This window comes from Lepidochelys olivacea (assembly GCF_965140295.1).
Source record: "Lepidochelys olivacea isolate rLepOli2 genome assembly, chromosome: 5".
Lineage (NCBI taxonomy): Eukaryota > Metazoa > Chordata > Testudines > Cheloniidae > Lepidochelys > Lepidochelys olivacea.
The window spans coordinates 106,673,491-106,698,625 of NC_140415.1; the positions used below are offsets into that span (position 1 = coordinate 106,673,491).

At 40.2% G+C, this 25,135-nt stretch overlaps 1 protein-coding gene across 2 annotated transcripts in view; it reads right to left on the reverse strand.

The window, feature by feature from the left end:
• PTPRD (protein tyrosine phosphatase receptor type D) overlaps nt 1-25,135 on the reverse strand; it is a 1,732,979-nt gene that overhangs the window by 759,835 nt on the left and 948,009 nt on the right. For both annotated transcript variants that reach the window (XM_084628881.1, XM_084628884.1), the window contains one exon: nt 20,533-20,555. The gene's annotated coding sequence lies outside the window, so the exon portion shown is untranslated. The remainder of the gene's footprint in view (nt 1-20,532; nt 20,556-25,135) is intronic.

The window sequence follows — 25,135 nt, forward strand, 5'->3', positions numbered from 1 at the left end:
AGTTTTGTAAATTACTTATTCATTAGTTCTCTACTTTTGTTCTCAAAGTCCAGTTCCCTAAAATTGGCTTTATGCCTGCATGACTAAAAGTAATGTATCATATTAATATTACCATGTTAACACAATAAAAAGCTAATTAGAAATCCAGCAAATACATGCTAATCCAGATAGCTGCTGCTCATTAACTGGGCAAGATACCTCTGTTGCTCTGCATTCATTTTGACAGACAGTTTTGGAAAAGTATAATTCATTCTGCTCCCTTTTCTGCCCACATCATCCAGTTTGGGTTTTTATTTCTTTCCCCCTAACCCCAAATATGTGAACAATGTAAACAAAAGAACTATATGCAAGGACACCCTTTCCTCGTATTCATATTAAATGGTGATTGTTGCACAAGCCTGTTTGGAAACTCCTAGCTAAGCTTTACTTTTATGGCAGTGATTCTCCAACTGTAGTCCATAGCCCCCCGGTGAGCTGCAGAGCACTTGCGGATGGTCTGCAAAATGAAAGATTTTGAGAATCGAGAAGTAAGGAATCAAGGTTCCACAGAATGGAATAGCTGGAGAACCATTAACTTAAGGAAAGGAATATTGACTACAGAGTGTTCTAAAAATGTGTAACAGCCAATCTCACAGAGATGCCACAGAAGGAAGACTGAAGGGCCAAGAGAGTCATGATGTTTCCAGGAAATTACCACTTTGAATGACAAAGATTTTAGGTGTGGGGCAGGGACAGCTTCCCAATCACGTGAATCACCAGGATCCATACAAAGAATCAGGAGATGGCTGATGGAAGGGCTGCTTTTCTCTGCTGCTTCTTCCTCTCTGGCAGCATGGAGCATCAGATGGACAACTGGAGTACCATGGGAACTGGGTTGTGGGTGGAACCAGAGGATGAATTTCAAAAGGCTGTGCAGCAGCAACATCATCCACCTCCAGTCTTGGAAGGGACTCCAGAGGAATGAATACTGGATGACATCAACACAGTAATCCTGGGTGCTGCCTAGGGATGATACGAAAGGCAGCTATTGCCAGACTCCATCCACTCCCACCCTAACAAACAGAACACATTCCCCATGGTTCTCCTGTAGAAGGGCTTACACTTTACAGAGAATCACAGAATCATAGAATATCAGGATTGGAAGGGACCTCAGGAGGTCATCTAGTCCAACCCCCTGCTCAAAGCAGGACCAATCCCCCATTAAATCATCCCAGCCAGGGCTTTGTCAAGCCTGACATTAAAAAACTCTAAGGAAGGAGATTCTACCACCTCCCTAGGTAACCCATTCCAGTACTTCACCACCTTCCTAGTGAAATAGTGTTTCCTAATATCCAGCCTAAACCTCCCCCACTGCAACTTGAGACCATTACTCCTCGTTCTGTCATCTGCTACCACTGAGAACAGTCTAGATCCATCCTCTTTGGAACCCTCTTTCAGATAGTTGAAAGCAGCTATCAAATCCCCCCTCATTCTTCTCTTCTGCAGATTAAACAATCTCAGTTCCCTCAACCTCTCCTCATAAGTCATGTGCTCCAGTCCCCTAATAATTTTTGTTGCCCTTCGTTGGACGCTTTCCAATTTTTCCACATCCTTCTTGTAGCGTGGGGCCCAAAACTGGACACAGTACTTCAGATGAGGCCTCACCAATGCCGAATAGAGGGAAATGATCATGTCTCTCGATTTGCTGACAATGCTCCTACTTATACAGCCCAAAATGCCATTAGCCTTCTTGGCAACAAGGGCATGCTGTTGACTCATATCCAGCTTGTCATACACTGTAACCCCTAGGTCCTTTTCTGCAGAATCAAAAAAGGAAAGGGCCAAAACCATAGAGCTGTAAAACTCTCCCTTCCATATCCTTTAAGGGCATTCTTTCCAAGCTGGTTACCCTCTGCTCACGTAAATGGAGGAGATAATCTGGATTCACCTGTCTGGTTCTGTTATTTCTGAACTTCCTTTCTTGTTATTTCTTCAGAGAGAAAGGAAAGCCAAGCAGGGGATGGAGTTGTTCTGAAGGCTTTCATCTGGTTTCCAGGGAAACAAATTCTTCAGTTATGTTCATGTTCAGCACATCTGGATGATTTGGAATCTGGCTGTCAGAGTGATGAATGAGTCATCAGAAAAATGAATGGGAAAACCATTTAAAGGATTAATAGGAAAGACTATAGAAATCTTTAAAAAAATTAAAGCTATGTTTTTTGTTTGTTTTGTTTTAATTCCTTTGGGTGATTTTTGTGTCCTGTGTGTTTGTGGGCCTCACAACAGTCATGTAAGTCAAATGCACTAAGAGAAGTTAAACATTATTGCTGTAGAAAATTGACTAGATTTATTATTTCCCATTAATGTACAGGATTTAGGATTTCCAGGAACTAATGATTGCTGATTTACAGGGCCACTATCCAAGCTCCAGGAGAAAATATAGCATGAAGAGAAAAACAAACTGTACATGAGTGTAGGGATTTATATGCATTAACTACGACGCTCTAATCAGAAACAATTTGCCGTTCATGAGGATGGGAGCCCTGGTTGCATAAAAGGATAGAGCTGTGGTTTTAGGTGTAAATGAGTGGGGTGGGAGAGATTGCTGCATAGTCAGTTGGTCTAATATAAGGATTACTCACATGAGTAAGCTATACATTATGGTGATTTTAGGAGTAGCAAGCTATTTATGTTGAATACCACCTAACTCCTTTCAATTCTGGATCTCATCCAAAGCCCATTGAAGATTAAATGGAATCTGAGGTCATGTTATTCTCCTGCTCAGGAAATTCGTAAGCTAATGTGTGACTTCTGCAAGGGGGTGCTAAATGCTCCTACTAATTGTTGGCACTAAAGCTGAATGCCTAGAGAGAGATTTTCGTGAAAAGGAGACCCAAGAGTCAGGCTCCTAATTCAATATTAGGCACCACCCAATATCTGGTGCTCAGAACTACTGAAAATCAGGTAGGTGTCTAAAAATGGACTTAGGGAGTTAACTTTAGATCCCTATTTTTGAAAATTTTGACCCGGCTGTAGGTGACAGAACATTTCCATGCTCCATCTCCACAGCACACCAAAGGGAGTTCAGATCTAAAGTGTGTAAATAATGCTTGCACCTAGTATTTTAGAAATTTGTCATCCTGACCATATGAACCTAAATTATCATCTATTATTTTTAGGACCCAAATTCTGCTAGGTGCAGCATGCTAAAAAGACACAGCCCCCACACTGAAAAGCTCTGAGTCTACAGCAGATGTGTCAGAATCATTGCTTTTGGCCTGCAACATAGTTATGTCACATCTATGCAAAGTTATGCTGATATACCCTGTTGCATGAACAGTTTTGGGAATTGCTTTCTCCAGTGGGAGCAATCTGTGAACAAATGTCACACTGAAGTAAAGGATCTTAAAAAAAATGTTACTTGTGTGCTCACATACTATATTTTTCTTTTATTAAAGGCAGGAGGAGTATGTACCACTTTAAGTCATACCAATATATCGTGGTAATGCTGGTTGAAGAGATGAAATACAGCACACTAGAGACCAATCCCTTTTTTCTCCTTTTGATAGCATAGATTTTAGCCTTTCATACAAGTTTTTTCCCTTGTGTCTGTCCTTTTTCTCAAAGTTTAACATACATTCCCATTTGGGATTCCTTGTCACACTTCCCTTCCCATGATTTGGGGCATTTTCCCCTCACTTATTTTAATTTTGTGACTCCCAAGGTCATGGGGAGCTTGAAATATTCCAGGAAAAGTGGTGAAAGCCAGTAAGGGAATAAGTGATTGTGTATTCTATCCAAAACTCTTCATGTCTGCACCACTAGATGGATACCTTACAAGAATAGTTTCGCTCTCACAGTATTTTGATCAAAAAATGGAAAGGAGAGAAATGATTCATAACATGCAAAAACCGTGAACAAAATTTGAGTACTGTTTGCTTCTAGAATTAAGTGAAACTATGGATGAGAATTTTTTTTTCTGAACCAGTTTGCCCATTGATATTAATATTGTATAGCATAATTATCAATTCATGCATATTATTGCATTAATATTATGTCAACTACTCCATATTGTCACATGTTAGGGATGGATTGAGCTCCCATGGAAATCAGTGGGAATCTTTCCTTAGACTTCAGTAAGACCTGTTTTGGACCATAGTGAATATCTGATTTTATTAGTAGCATGTGTGTCTTGAATGAGTTAGCAGATTGGATAATAGGATTGGAAAGTTGTTAATATATTCCTTATGGAAAAAAATTAACCAGGCAAGAGTCAGTCTTGCTGAGACATATCCCATTGGGAGGTATAAATCAGTAGGACCAAAGAATTAGATTTTTTTCTGACTTATTTTCACAAAAAAATGTATGGAGCTTTTATATTGGAAACAAAAACTTTCTTTAAAAAAAAAAAGCTAGTCATAAAAAATAGCGTTGGGTTAGTAATTAGGATGATGAGAACCATAGAGATGAATCTAAAACAAAATAAACAAATTGTTGGGTAACTGTGGCTTTAATCATCTCAATAAATCACTACATTTAGATAGATTTATAAGGATGAATAAAACATTATGGGAAAATGGGGCATGTTGACAGGGGGAGTGAAATTTGATCTTAATAGTCTAAAAAAAATTACAAAACCTTTTCAAACACTTAAAAGGGGTAAGAGGGTGACATTTAAAGGTGGAAAACAAACAGAATGGATAGTGATTGTGGGGGGTTAATACTCATATGATCACTCCTTATAGGAAGGCTAAAGAACTCACTTGAGCTTCCATTAGTCATGCTTTATTAATCATTTTCTAAGTGGCAACAAATAAAAGCATGTCCCCAACACCATGTTTTAATAATTGGGCCAAGAAATTTACCCTAACTGAGCTCAACTGTGGGAAAGTGGATAGAAGTTCATGAAATATTTTAACTACGCAACAATAAATGGTGCAAAAGGGAGACAAAGATTGAATTGGTCTAAACAAAAAGGCCTTCTGATATAATTCAAGAACTGTGTTAGGATTATGCCTGGTAAACAAGAGAAACGTGGAACCAGAAATCAGTGGACCAAAATTGGTAAGTCAGAAATCAGGCCTTATTGGTACACAAAATAATGAGAGAATGGGCTATATCACCCATCACTCTCTTTTTGGGTGTCTCAAAAACAAGAGACTTTGGGGTGAAAATTCAGATGGATGAATGTGAAAGCTGGCTGACCGAAAGATGAGAAAACAGGAACGAGTGAGTTTCCCCATCATGACTGCTACCCTCACCATCTCCTGGGACCTACCATACCAACTCTGGGCCGTTGCCATCCTAATCCTGAGAAATGTCCTGGCCAGACCAGCAGGAGACAGGGTCCCAGCTGGAACCTTCACCTCCTCCAGCTAGATCCCAAGCACCACCCGGGATGTGTGACTTTGTCACCCCACTGCCTTTGTGTCTCCCTTTCCTTCCCCACCTTATTTATTCTCTTACCTACAGGTCTCCTTTTGTTTAATAAGAGTCTGGCTTGCCAAGCCAAGACTACAACACTTATGCAACACTGCCATAAGTCCGCTACCAGAAAGGCAGATAAAAACAATGCCCTAAACAGTGGTTTTAAAACTGCAGGTCGTGACCCAGTACTGGGTCTCGGAACGTAAGGCTCTGGGTCGCTGCAGCTCTGGTCAGCACCACCAACCGAGCTGTTAAAAGTCTCGTCGGCGGTGCTGCCTGGTTAAGGCAGGCTAGATTCTACCTGTTCTGACACCGCTCTGAGCCCCAGAAGCGGTGAGCAGTAGGTCCGGCTCCTGCGAGGGGGGAGGAAGAGGGAAGATGGGGCTCCACGCAATATCCCCACCCCGAGCACTACCTCTGCACTCCCATTGGCTGGGAACTGACCAATGGGAGCTGGGCGGGGGGGGAGGTTGCCTGTGGGCGAGAGCCGCTTGCATGCCTCCACCAAGGAGCCAGATCTGCTGCTGGCCACTTCCAGGGCGCCATGTGGTCCGCAGTGCCAGGACAGGCAGGAAGCCTGCCTTAGCACCCCCGCTGCGCTGCTGACTGGGAGCCGCCTCAGGTAACCCATGCCCCAATCTCCTGCCCCAGCCCTAAGTCCCACCCCAGAGCCTCCACCCCCTGCCCCAGACCAGAGCCCACTCCCCACCCTGAACCCCTCATTCCTGGCCCCACCCCACAGCCCTGAGCCCCACACTCCAACCCTCTGCCCCAGCCCTGAGCCCCTCCCACACCCCAAACCTCTCATCCCCAGCTCCGTTGGGTTGTGAGCATCAACAATTTTCTTCAACTGAGTCACCAGAAAAAGTTTGAAAACCACTTCCCTAAACAACTCAATGTTGGTACAACTTTGCCAGGTCTCTCAGTGCCTAACAACTTTGCCAGGTCTCTCAGTGGTGCCATGCCTATGTTTTTCCAGCAGTGAGGTTGTGAGTGAGAGTCAACACCTACGATTGAAAATGCAGTTCTGTCTCTACTCTGTGTGTGTGTGTGTGTGTCATTAAGGAAACAGGATCAGACTTCAACAACTGCTTCAGCCTCTTTCAACCAACTTATCTTTTCCCATAAAAGGACAGTTACTACACAAGAGACTGTAAAAGAAGGAGGGCTTTTCTTCTAAAGACTACTTACAGCCAAGGGAATGGGAACAAGGTATGTTAAAATAAAAAAAAAACCACACACACACTTATTTAATTCTTTACATTTCAAGCAGTTTAACTATTTTTCCTTCCTTTTTTGTATCGTTAGTAAAAAGATTAAAAAGATGGTTAATGGTGTGTTTGCCATGGTACTAAGCAGGCTGAGGTCTCCGTATACCAAACCCTGTTTAAAATTGGTTAATATTGGGCAGTGAGAGGGCCAAGGTGGGTGTAGATGTAGGATCAGGTACTCTGGTTCTCTATCCGTGTGTCTCCTCCATGAAGAGAGGAAGGGTGTGCAGGTCAGATTTCTACTGTGTCATTGCTCTGCATCCTGACAGGTGTATTCCTTTAGCTTTTCCCTGTGCAGGTTCTTAGTGCCTGGCTGAGTTACTTGTGCCAGGAGCTGTAGAAATGATTTTGGCCATAGCACTTTTATGAGTTGTACCTACAGTGGAGAACTTTATGGCTGAAACTATTTCCTTCATTAGCTATTTTACATGCACATTTAATCTCATTTGGAACTGGCTTGTGCTCTCTTTTGTACTGGTTGTGAGCTGATCTTTCTGCATAGCAGAGGAATGAGAACAATGGCCTGGATAACATTCTCCCATTCAAGTCTTCCATAAATTAAATATTTGTACTGTAGCAAATTGCCTGTATGATTATGATGGGTCCCGCGCCTCCTCTTCTTGGGCGGGGGGGGGGGGTGGTGGTGGTGGTTCAGGTACCTGAACTAGGGTATCTACTGTCCCACTAGTAACCCAGAAAAGGATACTGGAGAGGGAGGGACCCGGGCCCACCCTCTACTCAGGGTCCCAGCCCAGGGGACTAGGAATAGTGGTAAACCACTTGAACTAGTGCTTCCTTCCCCTGGGGTACTTCCCTCTCCTGCTCATCAGCTTCTGGGGCTTCCTGCCCTCTCTCTCTGCACAAGCCATGTCCCTCTTTACCTAGGGTCTTGGTCTTCTAGCCAGCCATGGCACTTCTCCAAACTGCTCTCTGCTCCAACTCCTTCCCCCAGCTGATTGAAGCAGGGGGGGTTTATCAGGTGACTAGCTTCAGGTGCTCTAACTGGCTTCAGGTGCTTTTAATTAATCTATATAAACCTTTCTTCTCTTTACAGGGAATAAGGCTTCTCCTCATCCTGGGACTTACATATCTCTCCTATATCACTCTCCTGCTGCCTTCTGGCCATGCTGTATCACAGTATGTTGGCCATTTAACAGTGAAGCAAGTGAATTCTACAGGAGACCAAGATTCAGGATCCCTTCCACTATGGATTATTACTCACAGCTTTACAACTAAAGACCTATCTATCTATCTATCTATCTATCTATCTATCTATATATAGAGAGAGAGAGAGAGGAGAGTGGGGGGAGAGAGGGTGGAAGAGAATCAGAATGAAGTTTTTTGGGAGTAGTCTCAGTTTAAAAAAAGATATATATAAAGAATTGTTTTACCTCAAACTTTTTTAGAAACACCACCAACTAATAAAACATTTTATACTACACAGAAAACTCTAGTAGCTTTCCTGCTTTTATTGGTTGCTCTCATATATGTGACAAAGATCCCATGCCCCTTTATATACCTCAAGATAATTTCAACATTTTCTATAGTTGTTTTCAGAATCTCTCTTTGATGTACAGCAGTTTTATTTCTGGCTAAAATATTACTCAAACAAAGGTTACAAAATGCTGACAAAAGACCTCCTTCTCTCACACAGGCACTGAATGGCTGCTAAGCCGTACCTGCTCTATCAGGAATAAAATGCAAGTCAGTTCACTAGAGTAACAATGGTAAGTAAATAAAATGTATAAGGCCTTTGCTAAGTGCAAGGAGTCACTTAATGAAGTGGGCAGTAGCTCACGAAAGCTTATGCTCAAATAAATTGGTTAGTCTCCAAGGTGCCACAAGTACTCCTTTTCTTTTTGCAAATACAGACTAGCACGGCTGCTATTCTGAAACCTGTTAACGGCAATGAATATTTTAAAATTATTGGATTTCTGTAGCCACAGGAACACAAATTTTTGCTTTTATGTTTTCAAGACTAAAGTTGGACTTTAGTTTGTTTTTAATTGTGTGAGTTTTAAATTAATCATAACTGATGCCAAATGTATTTTCAGTCATCCCAAAGATACATCTACTGTGCATCACCTCTTGGTAGGTTACACCTGCTCTTAGAAGCTGATCTGAAGCCACCCCTAATTCATCACTTATTCATATGAGAGTCTACTACTCAGCTACAGAGTCCATAGCACAGATTTCACATGTGATGTGGATGAACACAAGTGTCACCCAGAGATGAAGGCATAAAAGGAAAACTGTAGAGGAGCCAGAGCAAGAAGAAGAAAATACCTGAGTATTGTGTTGGCTGTGCAATCTCAATCCACATACTATGGTGAATGGATGGTTCCATATGCTTTCAAGATTTCACGGTAAGATGTTAAAACATTAGTCTGATGGATTTTATTGGTGGGAAATATTATGTAATATCTGAAATAGGCACATATATTCTGGTCTGCATAATGCAATGTAGAATATTTGACTGCAGTCTGTAATTTCAAATACCACCACAAGTAGTAAAGAGTGTTTAACAAGAAAGAAATGGAATTTATATTGTTCTCCCTTTTAAAAGTTACTGTTGATGTAAGAAAGCAGTATGTCCCTTTCTGAAATCTCTAAAAAAGCTTTAGAGGGCATCACAGAAGGTGGAATTTAAGCTCCCAAAGTGACCATTTTGTGACCACATTAGAGTTTATTTTTGGCTTAAATGCTTACAAAAGGCAGAAGTGACTCAGGTAGGCTTTTAGTGTATATTTAATATTGCATCTCACTTCTTCTGGGTTCAAATTTCCATTGATATAACCTAAAAAGTCAGCCTAGGATTCTGACATTATCACTGGAAAAGAGGTGACTGCTGAGAAGAAGTAGAGGAAAGGCAAAAAAGATCACGATAAAATAATTTGAAAAGAGATCTGTAAATGCTCAGGATTCCTACCTAAACAAAACACCCATAAAGTTTACGTTTCCTGACAGCTGCAAGAACTAGAATCTAAAATGGCAGTAGCCAATACTATGCATATTGAACTATGTACTTTACTTCCGAGAGTAATTAAACATTGTATAGTGTCTTAGCTGTCAGGCAACAATACTGCTACAGTTTCTGTAGCAGGTTATTACATCATCTGACACCCCAGGATTCAAACCATAATAGCTGGCTTGAAAGTGCAATATGTACTGCTGTTCTGGTTAGTTTTTCATTTAATTCATTTCAGGGATTGTGTTTTCTTTCCAGTGACCGCACTTGTCATCAGTCACTGTGGTTGTGGATCACAGATCCAAAATGATGTCACGCAGCAGGAAGAGAAATGATATATTGTGGTTTAATGATTTAATATCATAACAGGTTAGGCCACTCTGTGTTACATACGTAATAGACTCTACACTGGCTTTTCTTAGCCAAAATATCCTTTTTCTTTAGCATCATTAACTGGTTTGCCAACATGTGGTTTCAAACTTGCTTTGATGTTTAGTCAAACCCAAATGTATTTAAAAGGTGCAAAACACACACAAGAGATTGGAATAGTTTACAGTGGTATAAGGGGATACAAAAATGGAGTAAGGGGCATGAAACTAAACAAATAAAAATGTAGGACACAGTTCAAGAAAAAAACAAACTGATTGATGGTGAGACTTGTATGAAGATATCATAAGGGAAGCTCTGGAACTTGAGTAATTTAAAAACAGGTTGGACATAACCCTAGATATGTGACAGTCCTGCAGTGACAGGGAAATTGATTCAGACCTCAATTCTGCAAACGTTTACACACATACTTAACTTCAAACATTTGAGTAGTCCTGTTGACTTCAAGGGAACTGCCCATATGAGTAAATTTGAGCCTGCAAGTAAGAATTTGCAGAATTGGTGTCTAGGGGACCTAACAGGCCTTTTCCATCTCTAATTTGTAAGGATGGAGTTTTCCAAAAGTATCTAAGACCAACTCATTGAAATTCAATGGAAGTGAGGTGCCTAACTCCCACAGGTGTTTTTGGAAATTCCATCCTAAGATATTTTACTTGTTAATGTCCATCACAGTTCAGAAATTGAATACCAAGGAAAATATACACACTGGACCTTCCACTGCGAATCTCCTAAGGTCTCAAGAGAGCAGACTAATACTAGCTGCACAATTTTTCTGTGGTTCCTTGCAACCATTATATGCCTTTCTTACTTAAGCAACACTTCTTCACATCTTTTGGGCCAAAGAGATAGGACAGAAAAACTCATGGAGCTTCCCATCAAACCCAATCTAGCATTGCCCTTTGTCCACTAGGATGGTTCCTATAGCCACAGGTCAGCCTGCCCCCCATCCTGCCTAAAACTTCAGGAGAGAACAACTGTGGGGTGTTTTTGTTTGTTTGTTTTGCAATCCCTTTACCATCTGGCTTGAATGTCCTGACCCTCAGTTTCCCAGACAGGATTACAGTCCTGCACATATGGAACTTTTGAAGTTCTCCACCAGTATTAATGGCTAGTAGCTACCTCCCCAAAGGAAAATATCCACTCTTTACGTCCAGCCAAAAGGATTAAAGAAAATCTGCTTTCAACTGCTTGTGCAGATATCCTGGAGCTGCAGTGCCCTCCCTGAGTTAGATAGCTTGGAATGAACCTGTCTACTCTGAACCACAGGCAATGGCCCACCTCAGAGAACCCCAACAATCCAAAATGGCTGCTTTGAGAAGTGAGTGAAAGACATTACATCCTGCCTGTTAGGCCATTTAAGGCTCCTCTGTCAGGCATGACACAATCCGAAGGATCACTGACCTTGTATCTACTGGTGTGCTCTTGTCTCAAGAATTGCATCAGTTATCTTCTGGCCCCCTTTGTCCAGGGGTGCTGGAACAAACTTTATAGTGGGGGTGCTCAGAGCCACTGAACCAAATTGTAAACCCTGTATATGACGGAAACAACTTCAAGCCAGTGTGTGGGGCTTCACCTTCAGCACCCCTAGTTTCAAGATCTATACCTTTGTCTACTTCCTTGCTGTCCCTGTACCTCCCACCCCCAGCATGGGGCATCTTGCTCAAGCACAGGGACAGTTTATCTTATCCTGTCCTCCAGTGTCCTACTGTTACTGATGTTGCTGCTGGCATCATTGTATAAATCATTGTAGCACATTTCTTCTGCTGTTTCATCACTCATTTCACCAGCTTATTTGGTTTCTACATATGTATGAAATCCCACAACTCCTTGACATTTTATGTAAACTGATGGGATGACTCAGAGGCAACAAACACGACAGGAATCAGAAAGAGCAAATCTTTAATCAGCCAAAAATCAAAAGCCAAATGAACCAGAAGCAAAACAAACAAGGAAAAGATTTCCAAAACTGATTCGCCCAGCCCTCCACACCTGGCTATTATTTCTGCCCCTTCTGTATCTCCAGCAGCCAGTACTCAAGGCATTAAATCCAGCTGCATTGCCCCACCCGCACCAATCAAACACCGACATCGAGAAAAGGGGAAAGTGCAACTGGATTAGCCTTGTATACTGTGGACCATGGTAGTGCCCCCACAGCCCGTCACACAGAGGCAGAAATTGTCACCAAAAAATGTGATTTAAAAAACGTAGAAGGGGTTTGACTGGCAGTTGGCTTTTTAGATCATTGTCCATAAAGGAAATTTTAATGCATTCCCTTCAGTTACCAAACCCAAAAAATGATGAATGGTGGGAAACAATAGCCATAAGCTTGGCCCAAAGAAGTCTATCAGTGAACACAATGCCACATTTACTGCAAGCAACACACTGCACACTTGAATCACGGTACTAATGCTCTGATTTTTCCCCCCCTCTTATTCCATTTATTCTTTAATAGCCATCGGTACTGAAACTGATGTTTGTAAAAGCGAGTGAGTTGATTAATAGGTATTTTATACATCTGGTATTTTCTCATAAAAGACTGGTAAACTTATTTCAATTATCATACCACCAACAAGGATGCAATCTGTTCACAATGGCTGTTTACGAATGGCTGCTTTGGGTAATGACTGTTGTCTTACCATGGGAAATGAAATATAATATTATTAAACAGAGATATGCAGAATGATGTGTCAACTTATCCATCTCCCTGATGTTTATAGGCTTCATTTTTTATAATGTTTATTTTATTTTATGAGACCAAACGTTAAAGTATTTCTTATTTGAAAGGATCTCATTTCTTTTATTTTTGTTTTAATGCCCTTGAATATTAACATCCACAAATTCACATGCAATCAGTGCAGGAAACCTGCAGTAGGTACTTTATTAATTCCATTTAGCTAAACATGCTATAATGAAAGAGATATTGAAGTGAAACGTTTATCTTCATACTAGGAGGTAAGCTGCTTCTGGCCAGAAGGCTATACATTTTCTGCTTTAACATCCCACATGTGAAAATTTCATGAAAGGGGTGTTTTTTTAAATAAATTAATAACTAGTCTGATAATTTCTGCGTTTGTTAGGGTTGTGAGAGGTTTATATGTGTGGATGTGGGGGATGGAATACGTATGGGGGAAGAGATGAACTTTCTAAGAATTTTATACAGCTTTGATAATTTCAAAGAACATTTGGGTCATATGTAAGAAAGATAAAGAAAATATAATGTTATATGAAATCTTATCAGTTTATTTAAAAAAAATGCTAAATTTCTTTTTTGGAAACAGAAATATGAACCATCCTCCTCCCCAATCTATCACACCATGCCACGCCATAATATTCCATTATGCAAAACAATTTTCAAGGCTAAAAATAGCAGGACACTGCAATATGCCCTTTGTGTGTTGCTTTATTCCGATTACCATATACTTAATTCAGTAAGAATATAAATTTGAGATGCTCTTCAAGTTCAAAATTGGTAAAAATGGACGGGGGGGGGGAAATCCCTTAAATATATGCTGTATTGCCCAAAACGATGCCTACACATTGAAAGTTTAAGGGACTGAGACACATTTTGTAAGACTTAAAAATTTGAAGAGTAGTGAGCAGAGTAAATGCGCACAGAGAATCCAGCCAACATACTTTCTCAAACACAAAATGGATGATCCTGCTGGGGAAAAACACTCACTGCCTGGCAACAGAAACATCAATATTACTGAACAGCGGACACTAGTTTATGTTTACAAGCTATTATGAGAATAAAATCCTTTCAATCTTCCTCAAATCTTAGGGGATTGGTGGTGGGTTTTTTTTTTTGTTTTGTTTTTTGTTTTGGCGCTCATTTTTCCCAACCTAGTAAGCACATTCCAGACTAAGTAACTACATTTTGCCTACATTCTGTAATTTCTTCCTTTCTTCCACCCTAAAATTAGAGGTAGCTTCGCACTGTACTGTGAAACAACAGTTTCATTTCACCCCAGACACAGTGGCATTTCCTCAGCCATTTAAGTAATTCCTGTTCATGGCCTGTATATCACCTGCTTATATTTGTGAAATGCTTTTGGAGATCCTTCATGATTCCACTGAATATTTAACTTCTTGCTAGGTCTTAGGTTCTCTCTAACAGCTTGATGCATAAGAAGTAGCAGAGGGTCAATATTTTTCAAAAGTCTATGTTGACTTTGGGTAACTAAGATGAGACAACCCTAAGAGGGCCCTGCTGTGGAGACAGTAATCAACACTCAGCCTCTGAAATCAGGCATCTTAAAAGCGTATTAAGCATCCAAAATTACTGATACTTCTGAAAATGCTGGCTTCAATCCCACTTTTGCAAACTCCTCCTTGTAGTTTCATCCTTGAGGCTGCATGACGCTCCATTGACTTCACTGGCACTCCATGCAAGTGCAAGGGTTCAGCCACAAGGAGTAACTTGCAAGTTGGGGCCTAGAAATGTAAGTCATCCATTCTCTAGGCAATGCTAAATCTTTATCACTTCTGTTTTTGAGAAGAGATGAATGTGAGTGTAATACTGAAATGGGGGTGGGAAGGTGAGCAACAACTTTTAAACTTTAAAACAGGCAAAGAATTGAATTAATTAAATCTATTGGATATAACAATTTAATGGAAGGGAAAAATACAAATTAAATTATTAAAGTCTAGATTGCACATAGTAATTAAAAAGATGGTTGCTATGCAACGAAAAAAGATTTCTATGAATACTGTGCAAAAATATATTTGTTAAGTATGCTTGTATTTTGCCTTGACCTTTTTCAGGCATACACCTACCCAGACTGTCTACAAATGTGTTTTGGAGAATATTATTAAATGTACTTGGTGAATAAAAATGAAAATCAGCAATTTGATTGGGGGTAATGATTTCATATGCCTGCTTTTTTTTTTTTAAGTTATTTATATGGTGATGTCTTGTCAGTTGTAAAGGATTCATTTCCATCACAAATAAAGGGCCTGATCCTGCCGGCCCTCCATGCATAAGGCTGTGAGTTAAATATGGTAAGCTGTAAAGGTCTTAAGCAACAGTAATTGGCTCTCTTAGATATTAGACATGAGGCTGTTTGTTCAATATACCTGGTGTCATTAGGCAGCTTTCACTTTTTCATGGACACCAACCCAGATAATGCCTTGCCTATATGCATGCTAGAATTTGCATGGCAGAGTTTCTTCTGCAATCAGCTTACAGTGGGTATGGCAGAGAGTGGGCTGTCAGGGAAGTGGTTACTATACCCAAATTCTCTGCTTCAGCCTTGATGCAGTTTAAAGCCATCTGAGGGCTGTTCTCAGTCAGTGGTTTTCAAACAGGGCTATGTGTATGCCTGGGGGTACATCAACTCATCTAGATATTTGCCTAGTTTTACAACAGGCTACATAAAATGCACTAGTGAAGTTAGTTCAAACTAAAATTTCATACAATGACTGGTTTATAGTGCTCTATAGACTATACACTGAAATATACGCACAATATTTATATTCTAATTTCTTTATTTTATGATTATATGGTAAAAAGGAGAAAGTAAGCAATTTCCAATAATACTGTGCTTTGACACTTTTGTATTCTTATGCAGGATTTTGTAAGCAAGTAGTTTTTAAGTGAGGTGAAACTTGGGGTACACAAGACAAATTAGACTCCTGAAAGGGGCACAGTAGTCTGGAAAGGTTGAGAACCGCTGTTCTTAGTGGTGCCAGCTGGCTACAGTCCTGTGAGGATCATGTGTAGGTGGGCATTGCTGGAATGATTTTCACGAGAGCTGGTGAGGAATTTTCAGTCAGAACGATTACCCAGAATTTTCAGTTTTCTATTGAGATAAATTAAATGACAGCTCCCCAGATGCCAACATGCAAAGCTATTGTCAATTTCACTTTAAAAAATAAAATTGACAAAAGGGCAGCAGCCAGCTAGAAAATTCAATTTTGGTTCTCCCAAAACCAATTTTTTTTTTCCCGAAATCCCTTTGGGAGGAGTGGGGAGGAAAATCACCATTTTACCTGTGTCTCAATTCAGGATGATTTTTTTTTCTAAAAATGTGATTTTTATTTCTTTATTTTGGCTGGAAGAGATTTCTATTGTCCAGCCAGTTCTACTATACACTTCAGCTTTCATTGTCCATGACATGACCCTCTCCTTCAGGGACTGCAGGAAAGGAAGCATAAGAGCCAACTCTGTGGTGCTCTGTGATCACTCAATGATCACCACAAACTCCACTGTCCCTACACATACTGGGGACTTCACCATGCTAGAGGCATGTCCATCAGGAACTTTGGTGAGGTTTCTACACCTGTGAATATGCACATGTGTGTAAGCTACACATGCACAGGTAAAGCCTAGGTTTAAGCTCCACTGAAACCTACGTTTGTCCTCCATTAGATATACACTATTCACGGTGGACATTCGTATCCTTTTACACCTGTGTGTATACACACAGAGATATGATGAAATATTTGATTGGAAATTAGATGGATTTAAATTCCTATTTACAAAATAAAATGCAAAAATTGCAATTGATTAACTGGGTGGAATAAATTCATATTACTCATATATAATGAACTGCAAGGTCTTCAGGGCACAGGCCGCGGCTTATCAATGTCCTTAATGCACCACGGGTTTTAAATGAACGTATTATCATTGACTGTTTTAAAAAGAGGTAGCAGCATGATGCAGAGGATGTTGGGTATGGAGAAATGAAAGAAGGAGACACTTTCCTGTAATTCACCAGAGACAGCACATTCTCCCCCTTGAGGGGAGGGGTAAAGGAGTTTTGGCCTTAAGAACATAACTCTACATTGCATAAATCTTCCTGCATTTGTGCATCTCTAGCTCCTTGCAACTGAATCTTTGTTCCATATTGTTTCCTTCATGGAAGCTTTGGTAAGTTGAGCAGTGTGGCCTCACTTTATAATTAAATTTATCTACTCAAATAACCTGTCCTACCATAACAGAAAACATGTGTGTTTTTTCCTTCCTGATTCTATCACCATTTGTTTCTTCACCCAGGGCCTTGGCCTAAATATCATCATTATAACTGCTGGTCACAATATCTGTGGCTCAGGATTTTCTCACATGGTGTGTCTGGAAGCGGCTGCAGAACTGGCGTATACAATTCAAGCATTCACATTTTCTCTGATGTATTTGTAAAGATTCTGGATGGATATTTGGGAATCACTGTGATGAGGATGTATTGATTATCCTACTTTTTAATTCATGGTATAAGTGGATACCAAATGGAAATTTTAATTAGTTAGAAAAAATACTATAGGTTCTATATTTCTTTGGTAAATAGAAGGATCTATTAAAATAGAGGTAGGGAGTATTTTAGGGGTTCATTTCTCTCATCTAGAGGGACTCAGTCCTGTCAACATCAATCAAAGTGGCAGTACACACTGGGTTTCTGCAAGAGAATGATTCATCTAGTAGACAAGGATATCCCCAGGCTGTGAGTAGATGGGGTGTGTAAACTGCACATACTTTATGTTCCAATAAAAAGAAAGGTTGGGAGAACTGTGGGAAGAAAGAGACCCAAAATATATTTAATACAAAAAAGTTCCCTGGGAAGTTATCTTTGCCCACCAGGGGCACTGAATTATGGATTCTCTGTGTTCTCTGATAATTTGGTTATACCCTTCTTAACGTTTACAACTAAATGGAGTCTTTTCAGTGGATTAGGTCTATCTTAAACATTAATCTTATTATAGGAGGTAATTTAAATTGCATTTTGACAGAAGAGATTCACATCCATACAAACACATCCTAAAGGCCTCTTAATGTTACCAATAGCCAAATGTTAATATATAACCAATTCTCTACTATTTTATTAGATGATGTATTGATACGATAATGTTTATTGCATTCAGCTACACGACACAGCATGACCACCAGGATCCTAGTTTTCTATCATAAAAATGCCAAAGTTCTCCAACAAAAAAAATACCATAAAACTCAATGGTTTTCCACAATTAAAATTAAATGCTGAACTTTAGTTTCCCTAGCTACAATATACATAGGTATCAGTTGAACACAATGTTTTATTGATATATAACCATTTTAAAGCAAGTTTGAAGCCTACAAATGCCATGAATCATTATAGTAAAATAAAATTATTAGAACTGCAATTTTTATTTCTTACCTATACAAATACTTCTGTCTATATTTTCCAATTTTTTTTGAACGCACATAAAATAGAGCTAAAATTGCTTTTATAGTAATATTACTCACTTTCTAAGTTAGCCATGGTTGTTAAAATAGTGATGCAGCATCTCAGCCAGATTTTCATCTTTCAGACATTGGCGCTGATCACAGAAAAGAACCCCACATTTGTTCAAAGTCTTTCATTGTCGGCGCTGGGCAGCTTCAGCTGAAGTCTGAGCCCTGCCGCCCAGGGCTGTCCAGGGGAACCCCACTGCTCAAAGCTCAGGCTGTCAACCCTGGTTTGGTTAATAAGGATAGCCAGATAATGGATGAATGGGGTTCTCCTATATACATTTTTATTTTTGCACAAAATGTAAAAACTGAAGATATTGTGTAAAAATGCAAATCCTGTGTTTTTCCGCATTTTTTCGTGGCAAACATATTTCCATGATCCCTCATGATCACCAAAAACCTGAGGGTGAAGGTTACACATGGAAGGATACATTGCAAAGCTACCCCCTTCTGCACTCCATTTCATACTAACAACTGGGCTTCTTGCCACTGAATATGGTAGAACAAGTTGCTGTAAGTTTCCAGCATGGAAGATGAGGTACAAAAATACCACTCTAACTCACAAAATGTTAATATTACTTCATAGGCCCTGATAATTCAGTTATACCACTAATCTTCTGAAGTGAGTAATACAGTAGATAATCCGGATTCAGAAATAATTACCATGAATCAGAATATTAATTGTACTGCTGTGAGGCCCCTTATTTCCTTATACTTAAACTGCCTCTCTAAGCTTCACTTATTGTCTTTCGTTTTCTTTTTCTTCACCTGGGCCTATATAGTCTCACTTTATTTTTCTTACTGAAGACAAAGAGTTGGGTCCAAAGCCCAGTGAAGTCAAAGAGACTCCCATTGACTTCAATGGGCTTTGGATTAGGCCCAAGTTTACTATAAAAGGCAAATAAATATATTGCCATATTATAATGTTTCATAATTAAAGGCATACTTAAAATCCTATTGTTTATCCTTTAAGGAAGTTTTGTTCAATTAAACTGTTGATAGCGTGAGTCTGAAAGAAATTAATTCTTGCCATCATGGAAGGAGGGGCTAAGTCAGCTATACATATTGATAACTGGGCAGCCTTATTCATAGAGAACTACACACTAGATCCACATGGATCTGAATGACAGCTGGTCACATATTGAATTACTTTGAGTACCTCAGATTTTCCCGTTCTGTACACTTACACAGTGTAAAGACAGTAATAGGAAAGAACTGCTACTGTAAGCTCTGCGGGGCAGAAAACATCTCTGTTACGTGTCTGAACAGCACCTAGCACAGTGGGGCTCTGAGACAGGATCACAGCTGCTAGACACTACAACAATACCACCACCACCACTAATAATAAGGTTATTCTTTCTGCTAGCACAGTCAATCTTTTATGGGCTTTAGAATTCACAAAGACACCTGCAGCTGCAACTAAATGCAGAACACAAGGTTAAGTATATTGTACATTCCTCACTTCTTCTGGTAGAACTGAGTCAATTGTACAAACATAAAATTGTACAAATATAAGATAAAGCTGTACAAATATAAAATGGGCATAATATTATTTCCCTACCTCACAGAGGTGTTGTGAGGATTGCCAAAATCAAATTTGTAAAACTCTTTGAGATACTTGAATGATAGGCAAAATAGCACATAATATTACTAGTGCTATTATTAGACCCAGCATGATACCATAAATTAGATTAATACTTTGTATTTATAAGAGCACCTTCCATTCAAAGATCTTGAAGCAATTTAAAAGCATTAAATTTATTAATCCACATAACACATTTGTGAGGTAGGGAAAGTGTTATTATCTGCAGTGAACAAGACAAAAAGAAGCTAAGGGTCACATTTTTTAAAGTGGCGTAACAATTTTGTTCCTCTCTGTTTCCTGGTGCTATATTTTATATACCTTTGGCTTGATTTTCACAGGCACTAAGGGATGCAGAGCCCTTTGGCTTTAATTGAAGTTGTAGGTGTTCAGTACGACTGGAAAATCAGGATCACAGTGTCTGAAGGTGGGCAATCAAAACAGAGCGACCCAAAACTGGAAACCACTTTTGAAATCCTTTCCAATATCACACGCTGAGTCAGTGGCAGAGATACAAGGAAGGCCTGCTAATCCTTAGACAGCACTCTTGCAGAATTCATAAACAGATAAAAAATCAAAATTCCTGTCCAGTTTCAAAGAAAACAATTCTCATTTTCATCAGTAACTTAACAACAAATACCATATCCCTGGAAAGAGTGTGATGCTATTTTGTTTTCTTCTACTTAGTGTTAATCTAGTAATGAAATTGGTGTTTTACCTCAACCTTGTGAACTGGAGCTCCTGTTGAGAGAGAGAGAGAGAGAGAGAGAGAGAGAGAGATTTTCAGCAAAAGGGGCATAAAGTGGAAATTTGGGTGCATTCATTGGTAGTTCCTGGAAAGAAAACTGCTTGGATATTGCACAAAACCAACTAAGAAATAGTTCACCCTGTAATAACTGAAGAATGTGAAGAAAGCATTTGAATTAATTCTGAAGTTAAGTTACAAGATTGTTTTGGCACGCAGTATCCAACACTAAAAGTTGTGTGGAACAGCTTATGAAGAGGGGAGAGCATTTCTGTTTTGGTACTAAGTATCAGAGGGGTAGCCATGTTCGTCTGTATCCACAAAAACAATGAGGAGACTGGTGGCATCTTAAAGACTAACAGATTTATTTGAGCATAAGCTTTCATGACTAAAAAACCCACTTCTTCAGAGAGTTTTTTTTACACATGAAAGCTTATGCCCAAATAAATCGGTTAGTCTTTAAGGTGCCACCGGACTCTTCATTGTTTTTCTGTTTTGGTGACTCTCCAATACGTAAAGTCAAGTATCTTTATTTTACCAGGGAGATGGAGTGCAGGGGCAGGACAGAAGTGGGGAGGATCTGTGACCCTAGCTTGCAAATGATGACTTAAATACAAGATTTATCCAAATGCTAATTCAAGTTAATTACTCCTTTGGGGAAAGGTTGGCTGCCTGGAATTTTATCCCTAGAGTTGAAGCAGTACAAATCATAAATCAAAGTTTTTTAATATTTAAATACGTAGCTTTCTTTTTCAGCAGCCATCCTGCTCTCAACTTCAGAGATGCTTTGAATTCCATAATTTTTGCTGCTCTTTTTGACCGGAGCAGCTATCTGAAAATTCAGAGACTTGTAGGTTGTTCCAACTGGGAGGAGAAACTTAGAGTAAGGTATTTTTGATGCAATTTTCTTTATTTACAAAGATTTTACATAAAGTTCTGTTTCCCTGAACATAGTAGGAATCAAACAGCAAAAGACAGTTTATTTGCTCACTGTGCCAAAAGCTGCCTTTCCATCCAGCTTTCTCTCAGGGCCACAGCACTATCACTTCTGTTACTATCTGCTTGGCTTTCTGGATGCCTCCCATTCCCTACTCCTAGGGGAATTCTGCACTACTGCGTGCATGCATACTTAATGAGCCATCCATATTTTTTATTTTTTTCACAGAAAAAGCTTCTGCCAAAATGTTGCTGCAGTTCCACCTTTTGTCCACCGGAGGGCACTGTGGCAATAGAACACAGCAGCAGCTCCCAGCCAACTAGGAAGAGAAAGAGCCTGACTTCTGCAGAGCCTGTCAGGCCAGGTCAGGAGACAGGGGCTATGGAGAGACAGACAGTGTGGGATGCTGGGGGCGTGGGTCAGACAGGGGCTCATGAGGGCTAGTGGAGGAAGGACAGACTGTGCAGGGACTGAATGGGAATGGAGGCACAGGGACACATGGTGATGGGGGAGGGCGTTCAGAGCTACAAAGGAATAGAGGGTGGCTAAGTGGGGGTCACAGAGACACATGGGGACAGGTGAACTAGGTGCAGGGCTACATGGGGATGGTGAGAGTAGGTGTCTGAGTGGGGGTGGAGGGACACGTGGCCAGGTGGTGCAAGGACACATAGGGCTGGAGACATACTTGGGGAAAGGAGCAGATGTGCCTGACTGAATGGGAGAGGCTAGGGGTCAGCCAGGGTCTGTATGGGGGAAGCTCCCTAACAATCCTCCCTGCCCCCAAAATAACCTGTTCCATACTTTTCCCATGCATACCCAACAACCCTCCAAGTTCACACCCAGGCTCCTTCCCAGTAATTTACTTCCCTCTCCCTCAGCTCCTCTGTTACGCCTGACTCCCCCAAACTTTTGTAATGCTTCTGAGGGGTGTGGGAAATACGGTTTTGTACTGTAGTTTAAATGAATTATTACCCAGATCTCTGTATTAATATGCCTAGTAAAGAATCTTTTTGTCAAAAAACATTTCCTGAATCTTTTTTGTTATCTGTATTGTTACAGACATACTTGCTGACAAGTATTTTGAAATAAATGACCAAAAATAATTGAAACTGGTATGATTATATTGTGTTATTTTGACAAGTAAAACATGCAGAATTTTGCAGCATTTTAAAATATTTTATGCAGAATTTTAAATTTTTTTTCCACAGAATTCCCACAGGTGTAGCTTCCCCAACACAGACACTCCCATCAATCCAAACCCTAGACTCTCCATTTGAAACCTCATGGGCCATATGATTCAGTTTCTACTCAAGCTTTTATATGTTCTTTTGCTTTGGGTGCTACTACTTTGCTTCAGCTTTTTCTTTACAATGTCTTCTTTACATTTATTCTGAATGAAAGATTATGGTTATGCTTGATGCATAATAGCAAGGTTTAAGTGATCCCATAACACTGTTCTGTATTTGTACGGGTATCCGCTAGGTACTAGACACTTTCCAAAAGCTTCAAAATGGTCCTTGTTCTGAGAAGCTCGCAATCTATGACAAACGAGTAGAAGTCAGAGAAAGGGGAATAACAACAGTCCATTTATATACAAGTGAACTTGATTCACTGCAGGCAGCATGGCAGAAGTGGGACAAATGTAGACAGTGTGGGGGCCTTTTGGATGAGCTCAGGAAAAGGGGGTCATGCCACACATACGGACTAAATATGCCAATAAGATCCTGTCCACTTTGCTTTTATTGCAGTCACATGCTAATCCTCCTTTCCTTGCAATTTTCTGGGCAGAGGGAGGAGGCAAAGCTGGGAGCAAGGGTAGTGGCTCTCATTGTAAGATAGTCTGACCAGTTTTAGGACAGCAAGATGAGGCTCACAACAGGAAGGAGTTCTAACCCAGCTCTTCTTCCCTGTGTCCACAGACACCACCCTCTTACACAGCACCAGTGCCCAATGGTACTTTCAAAACCTTGTAAATTAGCTAGTCCATAAGATTATGTTCCCCTGGGATGTGGGCAGTTTCCTAGTGCTCAAACATGGTTAATTTTCCTACATATAAAATGTGAATTTCTACAGGATGAAACCTCAACATGTGGAACATTTAATTTGGCACATTTTAAGAGAGATTTGGGAGTGTAGTGAAAGTGAATTGCCTAATGTGTGTTTGCAGCTGTTAGTAAGTAGCTAGCTAAAATCCCTAAGCAGGCAAACAATATGGCATCTGGGTTACAATTATTTTTGTTTTGTAATTCCATCATGAATCTGTCGGAAAAGGTTACTAAACTTCTTCTGTAACTGTTGTTCTCCAAGATGTGCTGCACATGTCCATTCCACTCTAGGAATGTGAGCACCTTGTGCAGAGTTGTCGAAGGTTTTTCCCTCAGCAGTACCTGGCAGGGCAGTGAGAGAACCCTTTGATGTCTCCCATAGCTGCACCCAAGTATAAAGGGTGGAGCTGTCCCCAGACCTCCTCAGTTCCTTCCTACCAGAAAGACTCCAATACAGAAGGAAAGAAGGGAGGGTTAGTAATGGTTTCTTCTTCAAGCGATTGCACATGTCCTCAAGCAGTTCGAACTGGAGGAAGGCTTGGAGTTTACTTAAATCTGGCATCATCTCTAGATTGATGAGAGGCAGCATAGTGAGAGGGAAGCATATGGATCCATGACCAGGGTGCTGTCTTACAAATGTCCAAGCTGGGTATATGAGTCAGAAGGGTTGTGGAAGCTGCCTGTGATCTGGTCGAATGAGGCAACACTCTATTTGGGGAGCATTACCAGCCAATTGGTAACATAGAAATACAGCTAGAAATCCAGGAACAGATCCTTTAAAGGGTTATCCAGACTCCACCCATTCTGTCTGAAACCGCAATAAACAGTTCTGAGAGACTTAAATGACCTAACCTAATCCAGGTAAAAAGCTTAAAGCTCTTCTAACATTGAGAGACTGAAACTTTACTTTTCTTTTAACTGAATGAGGCTTTGCAAAGAAGAAAGCAAGCAAATTGCTTAGTTAATGTGGAAATGGAAACCACTTTAGGCAGGAAGTTTGGGTGAAGCTGAAGTTAAATCTTATCTCTAAAGAAGATCATACAAGGAGGTTCTGATACTAAGACTAGCAATTCCCCTGCTCTTCTGGCCAAAGCAACAGCAACCAAGAAAACCACCTTCACAGAAAGGTATTACAGAGAACAGGCTCAAATGAGGAACTCATCAACTATGCTAGAACTAAATGTAAGTTTAATGGGGGAAGAGGGCTGCGTACCTCTAGATAGCTGTCCACTTTCAGAACCCTGATGGACATAGGATTTGTGGGGGGAAAACAGCATTTATCCATGGCCAGGTGGAAAGCTGAGATAGCCACCAGGTGGTCTCTGATGAAACTAATAGTTAATGCTCGTTGTTTTATAAACACTATATGTTGGACTAGGAGCTCAAGACAGGTAAATGCCTTTTGGAATGGACCAAATGGAATCTTTTCCATTTAGCATGGTAAATAGTCCGAGTTAAAGGCTTTCTACTATGAAGAAGAACTTCTTGCACTCCCTTAGAACAACAGAGATCTGGCTCTTGGCTCATTCAGATCAGAGGGTGCACTCCTAACAAATGTGCACATACTTGGTACCCACTCTGAGTGGGAAGGATC